Source organism: Pseudorasbora parva, chromosome 6, assembly GCF_024679245.1.
Source record: "Pseudorasbora parva isolate DD20220531a chromosome 6, ASM2467924v1, whole genome shotgun sequence".
NCBI classification, from domain to species: Eukaryota; Metazoa; Chordata; class Actinopteri; order Cypriniformes; family Gobionidae; genus Pseudorasbora; species Pseudorasbora parva.
The window spans coordinates 28,594,478-28,616,128 of record NC_090177.1 but is presented as its reverse complement, the minus strand read 5'-3'; the positions used below and the strand labels follow the sequence as shown (position 1 = coordinate 28,616,128).

General features: G+C 45.8%; 1 long non-coding RNA gene across 1 annotated transcript; it reads right to left on the bottom strand.

Annotated features, from left to right (window-relative positions):
- Positions 1 to 18,709: 18,709 nt before the first annotated feature.
- LOC137079361 (uncharacterized) lies at positions 18,710 to 20,487 on the bottom strand. The gene is made up of 3 exons (XR_010905470.1): positions 19,529 to 20,487; positions 19,227 to 19,397; positions 18,710 to 19,118 (listed from the first exon to the last, which is right to left on the bottom strand). It is a non-coding gene; the product is annotated as an uncharacterized lncRNA (long non-coding RNA).
- Between the last annotated feature and the right edge of the window lie 1,164 nt (positions 20,488 to 21,651).

The following is a 21,651-nucleotide window of genomic DNA, read 5'->3' as shown; positions in this document are numbered from 1 at the left end:
TGCTACAACATTAGTCTTGCCAGGTGTGAATTGTAACTGAAAGTCATAATGCTGTAGGCGGTCCGACCATCTGTAGAGGCGAAGGGGTCTGTGTCCTCCACACGAAGAGGACATCAGGGCTTTCAGGGCCTGGTGATCCGTCCGTAGTGTAAAAGACCGTCCATACACGTACAAATGTCACCTCTCACACGCCCAAATGCAGGCGAGGGCCTTCCTTCCTCTCACCCACTGAGTATTTCTGCTCGGTGGGGCTGAGCGCCCGGCTACGGGCCTCTCCGTGCCGTCATGGAGCTGTGACAGAACAGTGCCTAGATCCACAGCAGATGCGTCACAGGTCACGAATGTGGGGCATTCAAGCTGGAAGTGTGCCAGGAACGGAGACGTGGTGAGGAGATGCTTCAGTTCGTCAAACCCTGCCTGGCATTCAGAAGTCCAGGTCCAGGGAGCATCCTGCCTGAGAGCATCCTCAGTGGGACCGTGACAGAAGAGTACTGTGGCAGAAAACACATGTAGTTGGCTGTCATACTCAAGAATGAAGCCAACTGCGAGGCTGTCATGGGGTTTGGAACTGTGCTGATGGCTGCCACATTCGACTGGAGAGGGGAGATACCATCTGCCGACACACAGAATCGGAGAGCGGGCGGAGAACATACACTTTTCAGTGTTCAAGGTGACATGGTGGTGGCTGAGGGAGTAGAAGACCTGTGCCAGGCGGGCATTGTGTGTGTCAACATCTAGCCCGTGTACCACAATATCATCCAAAAAGGCTACTGTACCGGGGCAGCTGGCGAGGATTGTTGATGTGATCTTCTGGAAACAGCTTGGCACTGAACTTAGCCCAAAAGGCATCCTTGTATATTGGTACAGGCCAGTATGTGTGATAAAAGCCGTCAGGTTCCGACTCTCTGGGTGCAGAGGGATTTGCAAGTAGCCCTGACGTAATTCCAACTAAGAAAAGACCCGAGAGCTGTAGAAGTGGGTTGTGAGCTCTTCTGTCGTTGGAAGAGGGTACTTGTCAGGCACCACTGCCTTATTGACCTGGCGAAGGTCGATGCAAACTCTCAGTCCACCTGACTTTTTTCTGGCGATGACAAGGTTGGACACCCACGGAGAGGCGTCAATTGGTTCTATGATGTCATCAGCCTGGAGGCGTTGGAGCTCCTGTGTAACGCCGTCCCGCAGAGCCAGAGGAACACGCCGAAGGGACTGGACCACGGGAGGCACGCTGTGGTCCAGGAGTGGTTTGTGTGTGAATGCGGTGAGACACCTAAGGCCATTGAACAGTTCAGGCTGGCTTTGTTGCCAAGGGGAACCCACTTGTAATATTCGTGTTCCATTGTTGTCCTGTAGGGTAAAACCAAGGCTTAGGAAGAGATCAAGGCCCATGATGTTCTCACCGTGGCGTGTAATGTGGTATGGGAAGTAGTCCATGGTTGTAGAGGTGTAGCGAACTGGAGGTAAAGTAGGCCAACAATGTCGATTTTGCTGCGGCCGTAGCCACAGAGAGCAGTGGATGGGGCTGCAGCTGTCTATTTGGGAAGAGTAGGTTACAGGTGTCGATGTTTGGCCCCTAGCAGGGCAGTCCTGAGCCCTTGTGACATGACGGGTGGAGCCACAATTCCCACAGCGTCTCTGCTGGTGTGTTTGCTGGGGGCGCGATCTATATAGCAGCAGGGTCAGCCAGGTTGTCTGAGTTTGCTATTGCACTGGCTGTTCAATAACAGCAGTATGAGACCTGCTTTCTGCTATTTTAGCTGCACATTGAGTTGCTCCCTCCATTTGTAAGGCAAATGTTAATGCATCCTCAAGTAACAGTGTTGCGTCTTTGAGTAACAACTCCTCCTGGACTCTGGGATTAGAAGTTTTTTCAATGAGCTGATCTCAAATAAGTTCATCTCTCATGACGCTGAAATTACAGCGCTGTACTAAAGCTTTAAAATCTGCTACAAACTGCCTAGCAAACTCACCAGGGCACTGACATCTTTGTCTGAACTCCAGCCACTGAAAGAGGATGTTCTGTGACTTCACAAAATGTCCAGTCAAAGCTGTAATTACAGCATCATACGTGTCCAGAGTGCCATCGAGCGTGTTGAAAATCCTGTTCCCCTCCGCTCCCAGCAAGTGCAGTAGGATAGCGCGCTTCCTCGTGCTAGAGGCATCATCCAATCCAATAGCTAAAAGGTACAGCTCAAAAGACGTTTTCCACTGATTCCATGGAATGACAGGTTCGCCATTGAAGGGCAGAAAATAGTCCGGAGGTGGAAGAGAAAAAACTGGGGCACCAGCCATCCTCGTCGCCAATGTTATATGAAAAATGACAACTTTTAATGCATCAACAGACCAGTTTATTTTCCAAGGGAAAATAAGGAATTGCCATATGTATCTACGGTTGTATGTTGTAGATTTGTATGACAACACTGGCAGGAAATAATATTAAGCTTTGACATATACTGATACTAGATTTTCCTTGTGATTTTCTCTAGACTTGTAATTCTTTAAAAATCATCTGATTTTCTGGATTTTTTTTCTTCTCATTCTGTCTTTCATAGTTGAAGTCTACCTATGATGAAAATTACAGGTCTCTCTCATATTTTTAAGTTGGAGAACTTGCACAATTGGTGGCTGACTAAATACTTTTTTTTTGCCCCACTGTAACTAATTACTAATTTTCAGTAACTTGCCCAACACTGATCATAAAAGACTGTTAGTTTGATGTACTCTATTCATCATATTTTTATTACATCCAATGTTCATGAAAACTTTTAAATTATTAGCGTTTTTAACGATTAACTTTAAGCTTTTGCTGCCTGGCAGAATTTTTACTGTCTAGTTCAGTTATTTCTTTGAAAAAGTAACTTCCCCAATTAAATGTGTCAATCATCTAGAAGTGCTTATCATGTATCCCTCCCCATTTCATCTCTCAAGCTTTCACTCTTTCTGCCTCTTTGCTTGTCAGATTGGACACCTTAGAAAACTGCACTCTCAAGACAAAACTATCAAAGGCCATATCTGGTGTAACATCATAGTCCAACTGATAGCTCACAGAGACATTAATTGTAATACACTGAAAGTTGCACTTCACTTGGTATTGCGTTGTTCCATTTTACAGATGTCATTCTGTTTGGAGTATCACAAATATCTCAAAAGCTGTAATCATGGCACTCTATTTGGGAGACTGAAATTGGTAGCACAACAAGGCATGGTTAGAGCATCTCAGCTGGAGTGGACCATATGCATTACAAAACCATCTCTACCAGTCAGCAGCTACGATATTGTGATTACACAAGAACCTTTTTATGGCATAGGGATACATTGAATTGAAGTAGCATTGACTTAAGATCAGTTCCCTTTCGGGGAACTCGAGCTGCGTCGAAACGCTGTGAGAACGCCTCTGCGTTAATGCGTCGTGAAGCGCCTGTAGAACCATTCCATCGGAAAAAAGATCGATCGTCGGCGTGATGACGTCATCGACCGGAAGCTATAAAACGTCCGTGAAAACAAACAGGAACTAGCTTCTGAGCCTTCAGCAAGCGATCTGTGTGAACCTGTCTGTCTATTTGGTGTTTTTGTCTGTCTATGATCAGAGATTTTCCACCCTTTTTGTTAAATATTCCATATATTAACAGAGAAAAGAGAAAATAAAATAGATAGAAATGGCGAGTGAGAGCAGCAATTTCAGAAAGTGTGTTCCTCCCTGCCCACGCTACATCACGGGCGGGGACACACATCTTCTCTGTGTTGCATGCTTGGGAGCGCAGCATGCCCAGGCAGCCCTCGAGGGGGCTGCTTGTGAGCACTGTGAGCGTTTACCATTAAGAACGCTGCGCTCCCACCGGGCACTCTTTGAGGAGGGTGCCTCGGCTCGTGTTCCCCGCGGCTCTGGTCCCGCTTCCGCCGAGGCGGAGCGAAGGCTGCAGTCGTGGGGATCACAACTGGATGTTGCAGAGGGGTTAGAGACGGGCGCTGCCTTATCTCTGCCCTCACCTGCTCCATCCAGCGGCTCTTCTCGGGGCATGGAAGCACGCATGGCAGTTTCTTCCCCCCCGAGAGAGTCGCCGGTACTTCATAAATGAAAAGAGGCATCCATGTTCACACTGTCGTGAGACTCACATGCATAAAGAGGAAAGTTTAACTGCGTGGCCATTGACCACACTGTCCATGAAGAAAATAAATGATTACAGATTATGTATATGTGAACTTTAGAAACCTGAAATGAATCGATTAATTAGAGTGGAAATGACTCTGGTGCTTAAATTTCCATAATCAATAGCTTATTATCCGTACAATTGAATGATTGGTCTTCCGCATCATAAGTTAGTGGTCTGGCACATTTTTTATTCTAAAATGGTATTATCGTTATGTTTTGATACAGTTTTATAATCTGATTTAATATAGCATACAATAACAGAAATGCTGCCGTTATTTACTCACCCTCATATGTTTAATAAACCTGACTTACTTGCATCCATGGGCCAGACAATTTACATAATCATGTTCCTCTTTTATTACAATGGGGACTGGAGCTTTAAAAGCTTTTTTTAAAAGTCCATACAATTTCTGTGCTTGCTCATTTTGTTTACTGTTCTTCCCCTCCAGTGAGCTGTTTACCACTGCTTATCATTGTGTTACAGAGGTGAAATTGGGAACCAGAAGAATTTAACAGAACCCAAACAACTGATTCACTGAAAGATCTGACTCAAAATAACTATTTATCCACAAATTTGCCCATCTTTTCTCTTATACCATCAAAAGAGAGCAAGATTACAAGAGTTTCAGTGAATTACAATTTGAAATGTGTTTCACAGAAGAAAGTCAGTCAAACATGTTAAAAACAACATGAAGGTTAGTAAATGACAGAATCTAATGTGGAACAAAAAATATTTTTTCACACTGAAGAAAGAGGAAAACGTCTCAGGTTACGTATGTAACCCTAGTTCCCTGAGGGAACGAGACGCTGCGTCGAAACGCTGTGAGAACGCCTCTGCGTTAATGCGTCGTGAAGCGCCTGTAGAACCATTCCATCGGAAAAAAGATCGATCGTCGGCGTGATGACGTCATCGACCGGAAGCTATAAAACGTCCGTGAAAACAAACAGGAACTAACTTCTGATAAAGCCTGAAGTAAGTGATCACGGACACGCCGGGAGTATGGCAGAGCGACGCAGCGTCTCGTTCCCTCAGGGAACTAGGGTTACATACGTAACCTGAGACGTTCCCTTTCGGGGAACTCGAGCTGCGTCGAAACGCTGTGAGAACGCTTATACCCACATCGCCATAGGACCAAGTGTCTCGTATGTGTGAAGCCGAAGCGCACACGGTTACGAGAGTACCTGTGCCCCTACTGTAGATGCCAGGTCTAGTTCATAGAACCTGACGAAGGTAGAAGGAGACGACCAACCGGCCGCGTTGCAGATATCGTGGAGGGAAGCCCCCGACAAGAGTGCTTTAGAAGCAGCCATACCCCTGGTTGAATGCGCCCGGACAGCCAGTGGAGATGGCTGCCCGGTAGCTTCATAAGCAAGTGAGATGGCCTCGACCACCCACTTGCTCATCCTCTGCTTGGATACTGGGGCCCCCTTCTTAGGGGGTCCAAAGCAAACAAACAATTGTTCGGTTTTTCTCCACAGGGCAGCTCTGTGGACATAAGTATCCAGTGCCCTCACAGGACACAGCAGATTTAACCTTTCCTGGTCTGACGTCATAAATGGAGGAGGACAGAAGGCTTGTAGAGTGATGGGGCCCCGTGGGCTCGTAGGAACCTTGGGGACATAACCCGGCCTGGGATGTAGAAATGCTTTCACCATCCCTGGCGCAAACTCTAGACATGAGGGCCCTACTGACAGGGACTGAATATCTCCTATCCTTTTAAGAGATGAAATGGCCAAAAGGAAGATGGTTTTTAGGGTGAGGAACTTATCCGAAACCTCCTCCAGAGGTTCGAACGGAGGTCCGGACAAGCCCCTCAGAACAATGGCCAAGTCCCATGCCGGGACCCTCGAGTGCATAACTGGCCTCAACCTTAAAGTGCCACGAAGGAAGCGTGTAATTAGAGGGTGTCTTCCCAAAGACACTCCACTCCTTGTGGACGGAGCTCTGGAGTGTAGCATGGTTTCTACGACCTCGGCCGAGAGACCTTCCTCTATGAGCCTAGCCCCCTCAGAGGCCAGGCCCACAGTTTCCACATCTCTGGGCGTGGGTGCAGGAATCTCCCGCCCGCCTGAGAGAGTAGATCCCTCCTGGTCGGAATCTCCATCGGAGAGCCTTCCAGGAGAGATATCAGGTCCGAAAACCATACTCGGGTCGGCCAGTTCGGAGCCACTAGAAGTACCTGGGCCCCGTCCCGGCGTACCCTCTCCAGAACTCCTGGAAGCAGGACAATCGGGGGGAAGGCGTACAGAGGCAGCCTCGGCCACTCCTGTACCATGGCATCCAGCCCCAGAGGGGCCGGATGGGTCAGAGAAAACCACTGCGGGCAGTGAGAGTTCTCCGCCGAAGCGAACAGGTCTATCTCTGCTTTCCCATAAACCTTCCAGAGGAGCTCCACCACCTCTGGGTGGAGTCTCCATTCCCCGGGCCTCGGCCCCTGTCTCGACAGGCTGTCTGCTTCCTGATTCAGGGCCCCCGGGATATACACTGCTCTGATTGACAGCAATTTCCCTTGGGCCCACAGGAGGATCCGATGTGCCAATTTGTCCAACGGACGAGACTTCAGACCCCCCTGGTGGTTTATATAGGCCACCACGGACGTGTTGTCTGTTCTGACTAGTACATGGTGGCCCCTGAGGTCGGGCAGGAACTGTTTCAATGCAAGAAACACTGCGAGCATCTCTAGCTGATTTATGTGCCAGTGCCGCTGATGTTCCTGCCATAGACCCTGGGACGAGCGACCACTCATGGTCGCCCCCCAGCCCGTGAGAGAGGCGTCTGTCGTTAGCGGTACGCGACGAACATGAGCCCCCAACACGGGACCCTGAGATAGAAACCCCGGGTTTTTCCACATGACCAGAGCACGTAGGCATCGCCGCGTGACTTTGATCGTGCGGAGCGGATTTCCCCTCGGGGAGAACCCTTTTGTTTTGAGCCACCACTGCAGTGGCCTCATGTACAGTAGGCCAAAAGGTATCACGTTGGACGCTGCTGCCATGAGACCTAACAGTTTCTGGAACTGTTTCACAGTGACGGCTCGGCCTAGCTTCTGTTCTTTGGCGGCTGCCAGGATCGATGCTATGCGTGTTGGCGATAATTGCGCCCGCATAATTACCGAGTCCCAGTTCACACCTAGAAAAGTGGTTCTCTGAGCCGGAGAAAGCACACTCTTCTTGGCGTTCAGCCTCAACCCCAGCTTTGACATGTGGGCGAGAACAGCATCTCGATGCTGAACCGCCATCTGCTCTGTATTCGCTAGAATCAGCCAGTCGTCGATATAGTTCAGTATGCGGATGCCCTGTAGACGCAGCGGCGCCAGAGCTGCATCCACACACTTGGTGAACGTGCGGGGTGACAGTGCTAGACCGAAGGGAAGTACACGATATTGGTATGCCTCTCCCCCGAAGGCAAACCTCAGGAACTTCCTGTGATGTGGAAGGATGGAGACATGCAAATACGCATCTTTGAGGTCTATGGTGACAAACCAATCCTCCGATTTGACCTGCGCTACAATCTGTCTGAGTGTAAGCATCTTGAATTTTAGCTTGGCCACCGAGCGATTCAATAGCCGCAGATCTAATATCGGGCGTAAGCCCCCATCCTTCTTGGGCACGATGAAGTAACGGCTGTAAAAGCCAGACTCCCTGCTGGGAGGGGGAACCCTCTCTATAGCCCCTTTTTGCAGGAGTGTCTCTACTTCCTGTGCCATTACCAGAGCCTGCTCCGGGCCCACCTCTGTAGGTAGGACACCGCAGAAAGGAGGTGGCCGACTTCTGAATTGAATAGCGTACCCCCTTTCTATTATCTGCAGGACCCAACGAGATATGTTTGATAGACATTTCCACTCGTCTAGAAAATCTACTAAGGGAACCAGCCTCTCGAGGCTGGCCTCTGGTGTATTTTGAGCAACAAGCACAGTGCCCTGAAGCGGCGGACCGGCAGGGAACGACTGACTTGACTGCTCGGGGGCCCCCCGAAGGGGGTGCGGACCACCCTCGGGTGGCCCGCGGAGACCGACTGCGCCCCGGCATTGCGGCGGGGTTGGCAGCGCGGCCCCCCGAGGGTGCCGTAGGGAAACGGGTACCGTTAGCAGGGGTAAACGCCGTTTCCCTACGGGGGGAACCACCCTCAGCGTCCTGACGCTTCTGGCGTCAGGAACGCTTCGACGAGGCCTTCTTGGCGATCAGGACTGTCCGCAGATCAGCCCTGCCCCTCGAAGGCCTCGTCTGAGAGCGCCGCCCCTCGTCCCCACGCTGAGGGGGAGCTCGGGCAGCGACGCTCTGCTTCTGTGAAGCCCTGTGTGAAGAGCTCGTACTCGGTTTGGGCTGCTTGGTGGTATCAGCAGCAGCCCCAGGGACCTGGACTCGGAGAGGGAGGAACTGCTTGAGCGCCGCAGCTTGCTTTTTCGACTCCTGGAACCTCTCGGTGACAGTATGGACTGCGTCACCGAAGAGGCCTCCAGGAGAAAGCGGCGCATCAAGCAGAAAGGCTTTCTCCCTCTCCTTGATATCTGTGGGGTTCAACCATAGGTGCCTCTCCGTAGCCACCAATGCTGCCATGGAGCGGCCAACACATCTGGCCGTCTCCTTGGTGGCCCGGAGAGCTAGATCGGCTGAAGATCTTAATTCAGCTACAATATCTCCCCCCACAGCATCACTACCGTCCAGATCCCTCAGCAGGTCAGCCTGGTATGCCTGCACGATAGCCATCGTGTGCAGGCATGCAGCCGCTTGACCCGCTGCCGAGTACGCTTTACCCACCAACGCCGACGTTGTTTTCAATGGTCTGGTGGGTAAAGTCGGGGCCTTAAGGGACGATGCCGAAGAAGGCGAGAGATGGCTCGCAAGCGTCTCTTCAACCTTTGGCATCGCCCCATAACCGTACTGTCTCAGCCCGCTGATGTTGCTATAGACCGAAGTCTGCGGGCTGAAGACACGATATGATGCCGGTCTCCTCCACGATCTTGCCACCTCGGTGTGCAAGTCGTGGAAGAACGGCAGGCCCCGTCGCTGAGGTTCTGAAGCGCGAGATGGCAGGAAGCGTTCGTCTAGCTTGCTATGACGTTTTCTTCCTGCCTCAGATCTTCATTTATTTCATTTATGTAAATTAAATTAGACATAAGGCCAGACATATTTAAAACAAAAGTTGAGAAAGTAAACAAACACACATCTTTATGATTTAATAAATAGTGCATTTATCAAAAGATTTATGCAGTCGTGCAATATGCAGAGGAATGTAATTTACAAAAATTCAGTGTTTTGTGATTGTTTTTTAGAGTAGTTGGTTTCAAAATAATGTTTAAATGTTAATTAAATTAATCATATTACAAATTCCTAATATGTAAATTACATTAAAATTTCTTATCTGTCATGAACTGTCAAATCCTATATTTAATTAATACTGTATATATTATGTATTCTTCACATTTATTATGAATCTGTATAGTAGTTCTAGTAATCCTCTGGGAGGTAGTGAACATGCTAGTTATTGATTAGCTAATAGAGAACTACCACATTCAACTGAGAACTATTACTTAATAACTCGTTTATCAGAGTTCCTTGTTAGTTAATAGTAGTAAGAGTTTTAATAGTTCATTGCTCATTTGTTCCTTTGTAGTTAATGACGGAACAATATTCTAAAGTGTTATCTATTAGTTCATACTATGAAAAGAAAATGTGTAAAAGCTGAGTGCATGTGCCGGAAGACAAAACTTGTAGTCAAATATGTCTATAAAGACAACCTTTATTCTTACAATATGAAACTAGGTACAGCTAGACAGACCTTCTTTTCAAACATTATAAACAGCAACTTAAATAACACCTGTCAGGGTTCTGTCACTTTAGTCTAGATTATTCTTGGTTTTGTGACAGAGCCCTGACACTCCTTTATTTGTCTTGTCTTTGTGTGAGTGTATGGTCTCGAGTGTGCTTGTCCTCATGTCTTGTTTCATGTTAGGAGCGTGGTGTTCGGATCCCGGCACTCATGTCTAGTTCAGTTTCGGGTTTGTGTCGGGGTTCAGACAAACATGCTCCCCTGTTCTGTCTTTAATTTGTTGTCCTGTTTTGTGTAAAAACACATAACTTATATTTTTTATATAGTTGTGTGTTCATGTGTCATTTGCGAGCACATGACTTGTAATTTAGTTTTTACTGGCCATGTGCTTGTGTCATCTATTTCTTTGTGCCATGTGCTCTCATGTCTATTTTCTAACTCCTGCCCGCATTGTTTCCTAATTTTTGGTTAATTTGATCCAATGTTTCATTTTCTCGTCTACCTCTTCTTGACATGCTGGAAAACTGATTATGCCTAGAAATTTCTGGGATGGTCCTCAAATGGTTCATTTCATAATTTAAAAGGGAGGGGTTACTATGTGAATATAAGTCTAAGTAGACATCCGTGACATGTGGAGTACCACAAGGCTCAATTATTGTACCACTCCTGTTTAACTTTTATTTGATCCCACTGAACCACATTTCAACCAGATCTACTAAGATCAATACCAAATAATGACTTTAGCCCAGGTAACTATAAAACGTGTACACTAATCAGAAACCATGACAACAAACAATGAACAAGAACTAGCCTACAACAGAAGTGAAACAATGAAAGCTCTAGCGTAAGTTCTGCCAGGAAGACTCAAATGTTACATCACTTATTACCTTCAGATGTAAAAAATCATGTTCTGATACTCGGGTAAAGAGCTGTACTTAAGAGTGCTGTTTTAGTATTAAAAGTAAAAGTACTTGTATAACAATTTATTCTCTTAATGTCTATATTCTAATAATTAAAAAGAAGAAAACAGTATGGGCTGTGGCATTTTAATTAAGTTAGTTTTGGATTAATGTAGGCTGATTGTGCGTATCATCTGTTGCCCAGTTTACATTCTGACTCACAATATCAGGGTAATCTGCAGAGTTAAATATCTATCCAGAAGTAACATTTTCATCAGCTTTGATGTATTTAAATCTTCATATTTATGAGGACTAATCTTAAATATAGGATATGCTTCAGCTTTCCTTTTATATTCTTAAATTTGATCAATAAATTAAATTAGAATAATATGGTTGTTAAATTAAATAATTTACACTGACAAATTACAACTGCATTAAATAATGTTATGAGATTGTTTTAACTATATATTTTTAATTCAATAGGAAACATTGGAAATAATGTTTAAACATGAAACTAAACTACCAGTAGGTGGTGGCAGGTCTCAATGAGTGAGTCATTGAGTCGGTTTGTTCAAACGGCTTATTCGTTCATGAATGGGGCAGTCGTTAACGAACAGGTCATTGAATCTTTGATTCAACCGATTCATTCAAACGCTGAATCATTTATTAACACACTATTGCTGTGAGATGCGTTGTGGTTCTGATGTGGAAATATGATCTGATCTTGGAAATATGTTCGCTGCTGTAATAGAACAAAAGCAGTTTATATTGCATCTAAAATGTAAGTGACTAATTTAAATGAATTGTTTATGGAACTGTCATGAAATCAGTGTCACATTTTCAGTTGTGATGGTATTCAGGAAAACAGCATTCTTGGTCGTGTCATGTGATGTTTTTTAACTGTATTATACATTATATAAAAACCTTCCCGTTTTGAATATTTTCTGCAGTATGTTACTGAGTTTCTCTGTACGAGCGGCGTTGGTTTGTTTCCATTTCTCCTCGAGAGGCTGCGCGATTGTCAACAGCACAACCGTCAGTTCATACATTAGCCTATTATAATCCATTAATTATCCGAACAAACCTTAATCTCGAGCCCTGAAACTCATCAGAAAATGTAATGAAAATGTAACGAAATGCTGTAGAAATGTAGTGGAGTAGAAAGTAAAATATTTGCTGCAAGATGTAACGAGGTAAAAGTAAAAAGTATGCACTATTGATTCTAATTAATAAAGTGCAGATACGTGAAAAATGTACTTAAGTAAAGTAACAAAGTATTTGTACTTTGTTACATTCCACCACTGCTTAAAGGTGCACTATGTAGGTTTTTTTGCAGTAAAATATCCAAAAACAACTTGGCCAGTGTCATTTGTTTTGTTCAGTTGAGTACTTACAATATCCCAAAAGTTTATTTGTAAATTGTGAGAAAATTACTATTTTAACTAAGGACTGGGACGTTTCAGCACAGCGTTTGAGCGATTTTGCCTGTCAAATGCATCATATCTGCGTTACCCTCGGTTTTATTCTGCAGAAGCACTTTTCTTTTAGCAGTGTGAACATATATCACAGCAGAGCCGAGCGAACACAAAGTAACGTCATAAAATAATTTAAAACACACTTAAATGTATCTAATATGATAAACAGAGCTGCTTCACCTTATAATCTTGACCGGAAAAGGCAGAAGTGCAGAAGTGCACAAAGTGTTAGCAGATCTTAAGCAGACAGTCTAATACTCTGACATAGTTGCAAAGTTACTTATATTCAACATAATGTTCAAAAGACCATCAAAATAAAGTGTTTTAGTTTAATTTTTATAATAAAGGAAATAAAATATGCTCATAATAATATATATATATACAATTTGCTTTCGGAAAATGTTCATGTCAGTAGGCCAGATTCTACTTTACGGAATCAATGTGTTAACTGTTCTTTCTTCCGGAGAAATCCTAGTTAAATTGCTTGTTTCTGTAGACCAATTTGTTCCCCCAAGGTCCTTTTATGGAGTCTTACCTCCTTGTCAGTAATTAGCTTTTCTGGCAGAATACTATAGTGGCAAAGCTAACTCTTAGTGAAAGCCTAGTCCTTCTTTATTCTCCTCAAGCCTTTAATGGCTGAACTTGAATGCCGAGAGGAGAGGATTCTGTAATCATCAAGTGCTCTAAAGATGCATGATATCAAATAATACTTGTTGCCCGTAATTTGATGCTCAAAGCTGTACTGACAAAACACCATGAGATAATGCAATAAACATGAACTAATTAACAACATACGCACACAAATCACCCTGTTGCACATAATTAATAACACAAGTAAGAAAAAAAAAACACTTTATTTAATAGTCTATGTACTTATTATAATAACGTCTCGGTTACGTATGTAACCTTTTTTCCCTGAAAAATTGTCGGGAACGACAATACCCACGTCCTCATTCGAGCCGGATGCCCGTCCACCATTGGCTAATGAATGAGCACCTGTGCCCCAGGGGTGGCGTTGAGGTCAAGCTCATAGAACCTCAGAAAAGTGTGCAGCGAGGACCACCCTGCCGCATCACAGACTTCACTCAAGGAGGCCCCTGATAACAAAGCTTTAGAAGCCGCCATACTCCTAGTAGAGTGGGCCCTTACAGCCAAAGGAGAAGGCTGACCGGCCACCTCATAAGCAAGTGAGATAGCCTCAACCACCCACTTGCTCATTCTCTGCTTAGATGCTGGGCCCCCATGAGAGTTTGGCCCAAAACAAACTAAAAGCTGTTCATTTTTCCTCCACAGGGCAGCTCTGTGGACATACGCATCAAGTGCCCGCACTGGGCAGAGCAGATTGAGTGTTTCCTGGTCTGACGTCCGAAAAGGAGGAGGACAAAAAGCCTGCAGTATTACCGGCCCTACAACATTAGTAGGGACTTTAGGAATATAACCCGGTCTGGGATATAAGAAAGACTTAACCATACCGGGCGCAAATTCCAAGCACGAGGGCGCCACACAAAGTGCTTGAATGTCTCCAATTCTCTTAAGAGACGAAATAGCCAGCAAAAATATTGCTTAAAGAGTGAGAAATTTCTCAGGAACTTCTTCAATTGGCTCAAAAGGTGCCAAAGAAAGACCTTGTAAAAGAATGGCCAAGTCCCATGCTGGCACCCGGGTGCGAACCGGAGGTCTAAGTCTCAAAGTGCCACGAAGGAAACGAGTAATAAGCGGATGTCGTCCCAATGAAACACCACTCAGAGGCATGTGGCACACTGCTAGGGCCACCACATATACATTTAGCGTGGAGGGAGCTAATCCTGTAGAAAATCTTTCCTGCAGAAAATCCAGCACTGCACCCACAGGGCAGTTAACTGGGTCCAACTGGTGATTTCTACACCAGGAAGTGAAGAGTTTCCACTTCAAGGCATACAGTTTCCTTGTGGAAGGAGCTCTAGGCTGTAGAATGGTCTCCACAACCTCAGTTGAGAGACCTGAACTCATGAGCTGGGCCCCCTCAGAGGCCAAGCCCACAGTTTCCACAGCTCCGGGCGAGGGTGCAAGATTGTCCCTGAGAGAGTAGGTCCCTCCTAATCGGAATCTCCATGGGAGAGTCGTCCAGGAGAGATACTAGGTCTGAGAACCAAACTCGGCCCGTCCAGAACGGGGCCACTAGTAATAGATGGACCCCGTCCTGCCGCACTCTCCCTAGAACTCCTGGAAGCAGAGCAATTGGGGGGAATGCGTACAGAGGCAGCCTCGGCCACTCCTGTACCATGGCGTCCAGCCCCAAAGGAGATGGAGATGTTAGGGAGAACCACAGGCGACAGTGAGATGTCTCTGACGACACGAACAGATCTACTTCTGCTGTGCTGAAGTTCTCCCACAGGAGCTCCACGACCTAGGTGTGAAGTCTCCATTCCCTGGGCCTCGGCCCCTGTCTCGACAGGCTGTCTGCTTCCACATTGAAATACCCCGGGATGTAAACTGCTCTGATCGAACTCAGTTTCCCCTGGGTCCACAGGAGGAGCTGACGAGCCAGCTTGTATAACGGGCACGACCTCAACCCCCCCCCCCCCCCCCCCCCACACACCCCCCCGGTGATTTATGTAGGAGATCACCGATGTGTTGTCCGCGCAAACCAGCACATGATGGCCCCTTAGCTCTGACAGGAAGTGTCTCAGGGCCTGAAACACAGCCAACATCTCCAGACAATTTATGTGCCATGAGCAATGATGGTCCTGCCACTGGCCCTGGGCTGAGCGGCCACTCATGACCGTTCCCAAACCCGTGAGGGAAGCATCTGTCGTTAGAGTGACTCGACGACAAGAAACTCCCAGCACTGGGCCTTGAACCAAGAACCAGGGCTGTCTTCATATAATCAAAGCACGAAGGCAACGCCGTGTGACCTTGATAATAAAAGAAAAAATTCCCCTCGGGGAAAGCTCCTTGGTCTTGAGCCACTGAAGCGGTCTCATGTACAGCAGGCCGCAAGGAATCACATTGGACACTGCTGCCATCAGACCCAACAGTCTCTGATACTGTTTGACAGTAAGTGGTTGACCTAGTTTCACCCCTTTGACCGCTGAAAGAATCGATCCCACACGAGGCTCTGATAGGCGAGCCCGTGTGGTGGTCGAATCCCACACGACCCCCAGATAAGTAGTTCTCTGAGTTGGCAAAAGAACACTCTTCTTGGGGTTCAATCTCAGCCCCAGCTTTCTTATATGAGCAAGAACAAAATCTCGATGTTGAACTGCTAAATGTGCTGACTGCGCTAAAATCAACCAGTCGTCAATGTAATTGAGAATTCGGATACCCTGCATATGCAGAGGAACCAGAGCTGTGTCTACACACTTCGTGAAGGTGCGGGGTGACAAACCTAGACCGAACGGAAGAACCTGATATTGCTATGCTTCTCCCCCGAAAGCGAACCTCAGAAACTTCCTGTGCTGTGGAAGAATGGATACATGGAAATATGCATCTTTTAGATCTATCGTGACAAACCAGTCATCGGACCTGATCTGTGACACGATCTGTTTGAGTGTAAGCATCTTGAAACTGAGTTTCGCTACCGCTCCATCCTTCTTTGGCACAATGAAGTACCGGCTGTAAAACCCAGACTCCCTGCTGGGAGGAGGAACCCTTTCTATAGCCCCCTTTTGCAAAAGAGACTGTACTTCCAGAGACATAACCAGAGCCTGCTCGGGGCCCACCACTGTGGGCAGAACCCCGTTGAAACTGGGTGGACGACACCTGAACTGGATGGCATACCCCTTTCTTATAATACGCAGGACCCAACGAGATATATTTGGAATATTCTCCCACTCTGCCAAAAAATCTACTAAGGGTACCAGCCTCTCGAGGCTGGTACTCTGATGCACTCTGCACAGCGAGCGCAGCGGATGACTGGCCCAACTGTAATAAGACCCTCATGAGAGGGCGCAAGCCATCCTCGAATGACTCGCCAGGGCTCTCTGCGCCCCGGCATTGTGCAGTGTTTGCAGATCGACCCTGTGAGGGTACCGAAGGGAGGTGAGCACCGTATGCTGAGGTGACCACTGCCTGCCTTCAGAGCGGACCACCCTCACGACCCTGACTCCCGTGGCGTCAGGATCTTTTCGACGCAGCCTTCTTAGAGATAATGATGGTCCTCAGATCCGCCTTTCCCTTCAAAGACTGTGCCTGAGAGCGTCGTCCCCCGCCCCACCCCTTTTGTGGAGGGGTACGGGTGGCAACTCTCTGTTTTTGTTGCGCACGGTGTGAGGAGCTCATACTCGGTTTCTGCTGCTCCCACCCAGTAGCAGCAGAAGTCTGGGGTTTAAAATGGGAGAAACTGCTGGAACACCGCAGACTGTTTCTTGGCCTCCTGAAATCTGTTGGTAACCATAGTGACGGTGACACCGAACAGACCATCAGGAGACAGCGGCGCATCCAGCAGAAAACTCTTATCTTTCTCTTTAATATCAATGAGGTTCAGCCACAAATGTCTCTCCGTGGCCACCAGGGCTGCCATAGAAAGGTCAACAGACCTGGCCGTCTCCTTGGTGGCACGAAGAGCAAGATTGGCTGAAGACCGGAGCACTCTAATAACATCAGCTCTGATCTCCTCACTTTCCCCCAGATCTTTTAGCAGGTCAGCTTGGTATGCCTACACTATAGCCATAGTGTGCAAGCATGCCACAGCCTGTCCTGCCAAGTACGCTTTGCCCACCAAAGCCGATGTAGCTCTTAATGGCAGGTGGGCAATGTCGGGGCTTTGATGGATGATGCCGAATTGGGAGAGAGATGGCTCGCAAGCGTCTCCTCCACCCTCGGCATCGACCCATATCCATGTCTTTTCATCCCAACTATATAGCTATAGGTCGATGTTTGTGGCCTGAAAATCCTGGATGAGACCGGGTGATTCCACAACCTCGGTCGGGAAAAAACGGCAAACCCTGACGTGGCGGTTGAGCAGAGTGCGTGGGAAGGAAACGCTCGTCTTATCTGCTTCTAACAGACGGGCGTTCCTGATCTCTTTCTTGTGGCCAGTCCAGACTGAGCCTGGCCACTGCTCTGCTTAACACATCCACTGGCTCCTCACTAGCAGGGGAACAAAGTGGTGAATCCTTGTTTCCACCTGCATTGATCATGACAATATCCTCCTCCTCGGAGCTAGATAATTGCAGCATCAATGCCTCACTAGGGGCGGAAGAAACCGTAGCGCGTGCTACCAAACCCTGAGTGGAGGCAATGGATCTGGCAGGTAAAGGCAGAGATAAGGCAGAGCCTGTCTCTAACCCCGCTGCCAGATCCAATTGTGAACCCCACGACTGCAGCCGCTGCTGTGCCTCGGCAGCAGCGGGACCAGAGCCGTGGGGAACGCGAGCCGAAGCACCCTCCTCTAAGAGCGTCCGGCGGGAGCGCAGCGTTCTTAATGGTAAACACTCACAGTGCTCACAAGCAGCCCCCTCGAGGGCTGCCTGAGCGTGCTGTGCTCCCAGGCAAACAACACATATGCTGAGTATATCTCCACCCATGATGTAGCGTGAGCTGGGATGAACACACTTATGTAAACTCTCATGCAGTGATTGCTTGCTCGCCATTTTAACTTAAATGTGTGTGCAGTCAGTATATTGTTTTTTGTGTGAAATGCAAGGTGAAACTCTTTTTACAAGACAAAAACACCGAACTGACAGACAATGGTTACACAGAGTGCTACTGAAGGAACAGAAGCTAGTTCCTGTTTGTGTTCACGGGTCCTTTACAGTTTCCGGGTCGATGACGTCACCCGACTATGACGTTCCGTCATCTCATTGGTTGGTTACATACGTGCTTCAGGATGCAATCACGCAGAGGCGTTCCCGCAGCGGTGACGCAGCTCGATTTCCCTTGAAACGGTAACTGTCACTGCATGAAAAGTGGGATTTTCGTCCCCGTAAACGGCCGGAAATCTCCCTGATTTTCGACAATTAACGTCAGTTTACAGCCTGTGAACGTCGCGTTCGTCTGTGCCACATATTGACGGAAACGAACCATGACGTATGTGGAGCTTGCGGAGGCATACTGGCGCCGGCGCTAATGGCTCTAATTAGCATATGAATAGCAGCTCTGGGCGGCGCCTTGCCGGAATGGCTTGAATTTCCTCACTCAGTATTGGTTGAAACTACTACATTCAAACAAGAAATATCACTCGTGATTGGTTGGCAGATCTGTTACTATTGGTCAACCTGGGTAATAAATTAATAAATTTAAACCCCCAAATTATAATAATTTTACACACATATATATATATAAAATTATGATTTGCATATTTTTTAATTGTATATATTCATATTCATGTGATATGCTATTATGTTTTATATTCATGTCATTGTTATCCTATGGACTACGCTATTATAACCAACAAGGACATTCATTTATTGAGGAAAGGAAAATATGCCAGGGACGTGCAGTTTATTCAAAGAAAGAGCTTTATTAGAACAAACACAAACACACAACCAAATGCAAAACGTGTGAGATCTGCCCACACAACAATAGGAAGCTCACGAGAAGCCCAAAATCCTACAGCACCATGAAGTCTCGGTTTTCCGCTTCAGAGCTGTAGGTAACTAGCGCCATTCTGTCTGTTTTCAGTCCATTTTTCAGACGTCTGTCGTGCGTTGCCCTGTTCTTTGGAATCGCCTCTAATCTCGATTGCAGCGTGGCACAGAGATCGGCGAGCTCCTGGCTGGTCGAACAGTCCATCCAGACACCGCACGAACGATGCCGTCTTCCTCATCAGACATCAGGTCTATGGTAGCGCACTTCCAAAGGCCCACCTCATCCTCAGCTAACACACTCTTTCTTGCTTGTAGCAGCTGTAAAAACAAACAATAAAGACAATCAGTAATCGCACGATGTACTGCGTAAAATGCACCTGAAAAATAGTCACTGACCAAAAACGGATCTAATCTAATAAATCTTACCCTCTTTCTTCTCAATCGACTCCGAGCTGAACTCTTCACAGCTTCTGCCTGCGATGCAAGAACTGGATGTTGGTACCTGAAGCTCCTGCGTACTGTCTCTATGTCTTACATGCAGCTGGAAAACAATTAAATGAGTGTTATGACGAAGTTGTGAAGACGGCGTACTGCTTCCTGTAAAATGACCAGAAAAAGAAAACACTTTTATAAAGCAACTTACATTTGTTCTTTTACAAGGCTAATTTCAGCTTGTGCTACTTAAAAAGCTTTGCTTTAGGTTACTTTAGCTTAGATAACAGTCTTACCGCAATCTTAGGACTGGTCTTCTCTTAGGCACTCGTCTTCTCTTCTTAAAGTTAGTATCTTCCACACAGTTTTTCGACTCCAAAGCAAGCAACCTATCATCTATGGACAGCAACCTGGAGATTACTAAAGTTAACTGCTCGTTAAAATCGGCAGCAAACTGAGCAAGCTGACGAGATTGCATTCAGCTGTTTCTTCCCGCCGGTGTTACGGATCAACTGGGGATCATGTTATCTGGGGACGGGCGCGTGCACGCAGCTAGTTTTACCTGGATTTACAGCAGATGTTAGACGAGGACAGATTCGTCACAGCGGATTTTCCACTGAACAGATTTAAAACGCTTTTCACATTATTGGTAAATGTTTGCATAATATCAGGATCTGTGTTTTCCTCTGTCGCTGCTTTGCTGTATGTTTCAAACGCAGTTTAAGGGAATTTTTAATGTGGTTTCATTTCACAACACAGACCACGCCCACATTTTGTTACATTCTTTTCGATGAAAGTCGTATCCAATGACAATTACATTCAATAAATTACATTGTGTCGTATTAGTATCGGAATTTTTATTTTATTTTTAATAACTATTATTTTTGTAATTTGCTTAGGGTATTTTTTAAATTATATATATCCTAACTAAAATAACTCATAGCCTGTCATATTACCTTTCTCATATTAGCCTATTATATTCTATTATAATCTATTATATTGCCCACTCCTTGCCCACCTGCACATCCCAGCTGATATACAAGATTTGGGGGGTCATTCTGCATTTGAAAGTTTGAAAGGGTTTTAAATCTTCTAAATAAAGTAAAATGATTCAAAATCAAGTAATTTATATATGCCAAAGTCAACTTTAAACATATACAATGTAATTTTCAAACAGCAAAATTGTGGCCAGTGAAAATGCTGAGTGGCTAGTAACTTTGGAAAACCACTAGCCACGGTGGCCGGTGAGCAAAAAAGTTAATGTCAACCCCTGTATATATATATATATACACACACACACACACACACACACACACACACACACACACACACACACACACACACACACACACACACACACACACACACACACACACACACACACACACACACACACATGGTGTGTGACTGATTGCAAATGACACACAATAAATAATCTAGAATACTTTCATCAAATATATAAATTCAAGCTTAAGTTTAAGATTTTACAATTAGGCTATACTGAGCCTGGTCTATCTAAGAGATTTTCTTAGAAGGAAGTTAATACCTTTTAGAAAAATGTCACATGGGTTAAAACTCCTGCTACCCTGATTTGCATTTGTATAGCTCACAGCATGTTCATTTACATGTTAAAGCCTCCCCTGGAGTTAAGGGAAGGGGGGTCTTGGGGGGGAAAACTGCCAAGCAAGGCCCACGTCAATTTCTGACAATTCACGGCAGTTTTCGGTGTCGCCTGCAAACTGCCGTGTACAGTCGTAAACCTGATCTTCCACGACAATCTACAGTGCCGCTTACTGACGAAAATCCCACTTTTCATGCAGTGTGTGTGGTAACTATAAGTACTAACCCTGAACCAAACACCCCAAACCTACCATGTAGTTAAGTTATATTATTCAGGACTTTCTGAGATAAGTACACTGCAAGTGCACATACTGTAAAATAAAGTGCAACCAAAATAGTCATGCAGGGACTGTTTTTCACAATAAATGATATGGTAATTTATATATACAATGTAATTTTGAACCATTTTAAGTCGGCTTTTGATTGAAATCTTTCACACATATGTGCGCAGTTTGAGACTTTTATGTACAACAAACGCTCATTATTTTTATTATAAATCAGCTTATTATTTAAAGAATGAAATAAAACCCTTTTTACATGAGATATTGTCTGTTTTTATCCAGATATGGACACGCTGGTAAATATGTAGAAAGGTACCGTAGAGGTAAAAAAATATATATGACAAATCCTAATTTAGTAAACACATACATTTAAATTATAGTGATGCAACATATGGCTAATATATGTAAAATAATGTACTGCACAATAATGCAATCTTATGTCGTGACTAAAGTTTCAGCAACATGTCTTCTTCAAGGTACCCTTTTAAAAATCTGCCAATACACCAAGCTTTTAGTGG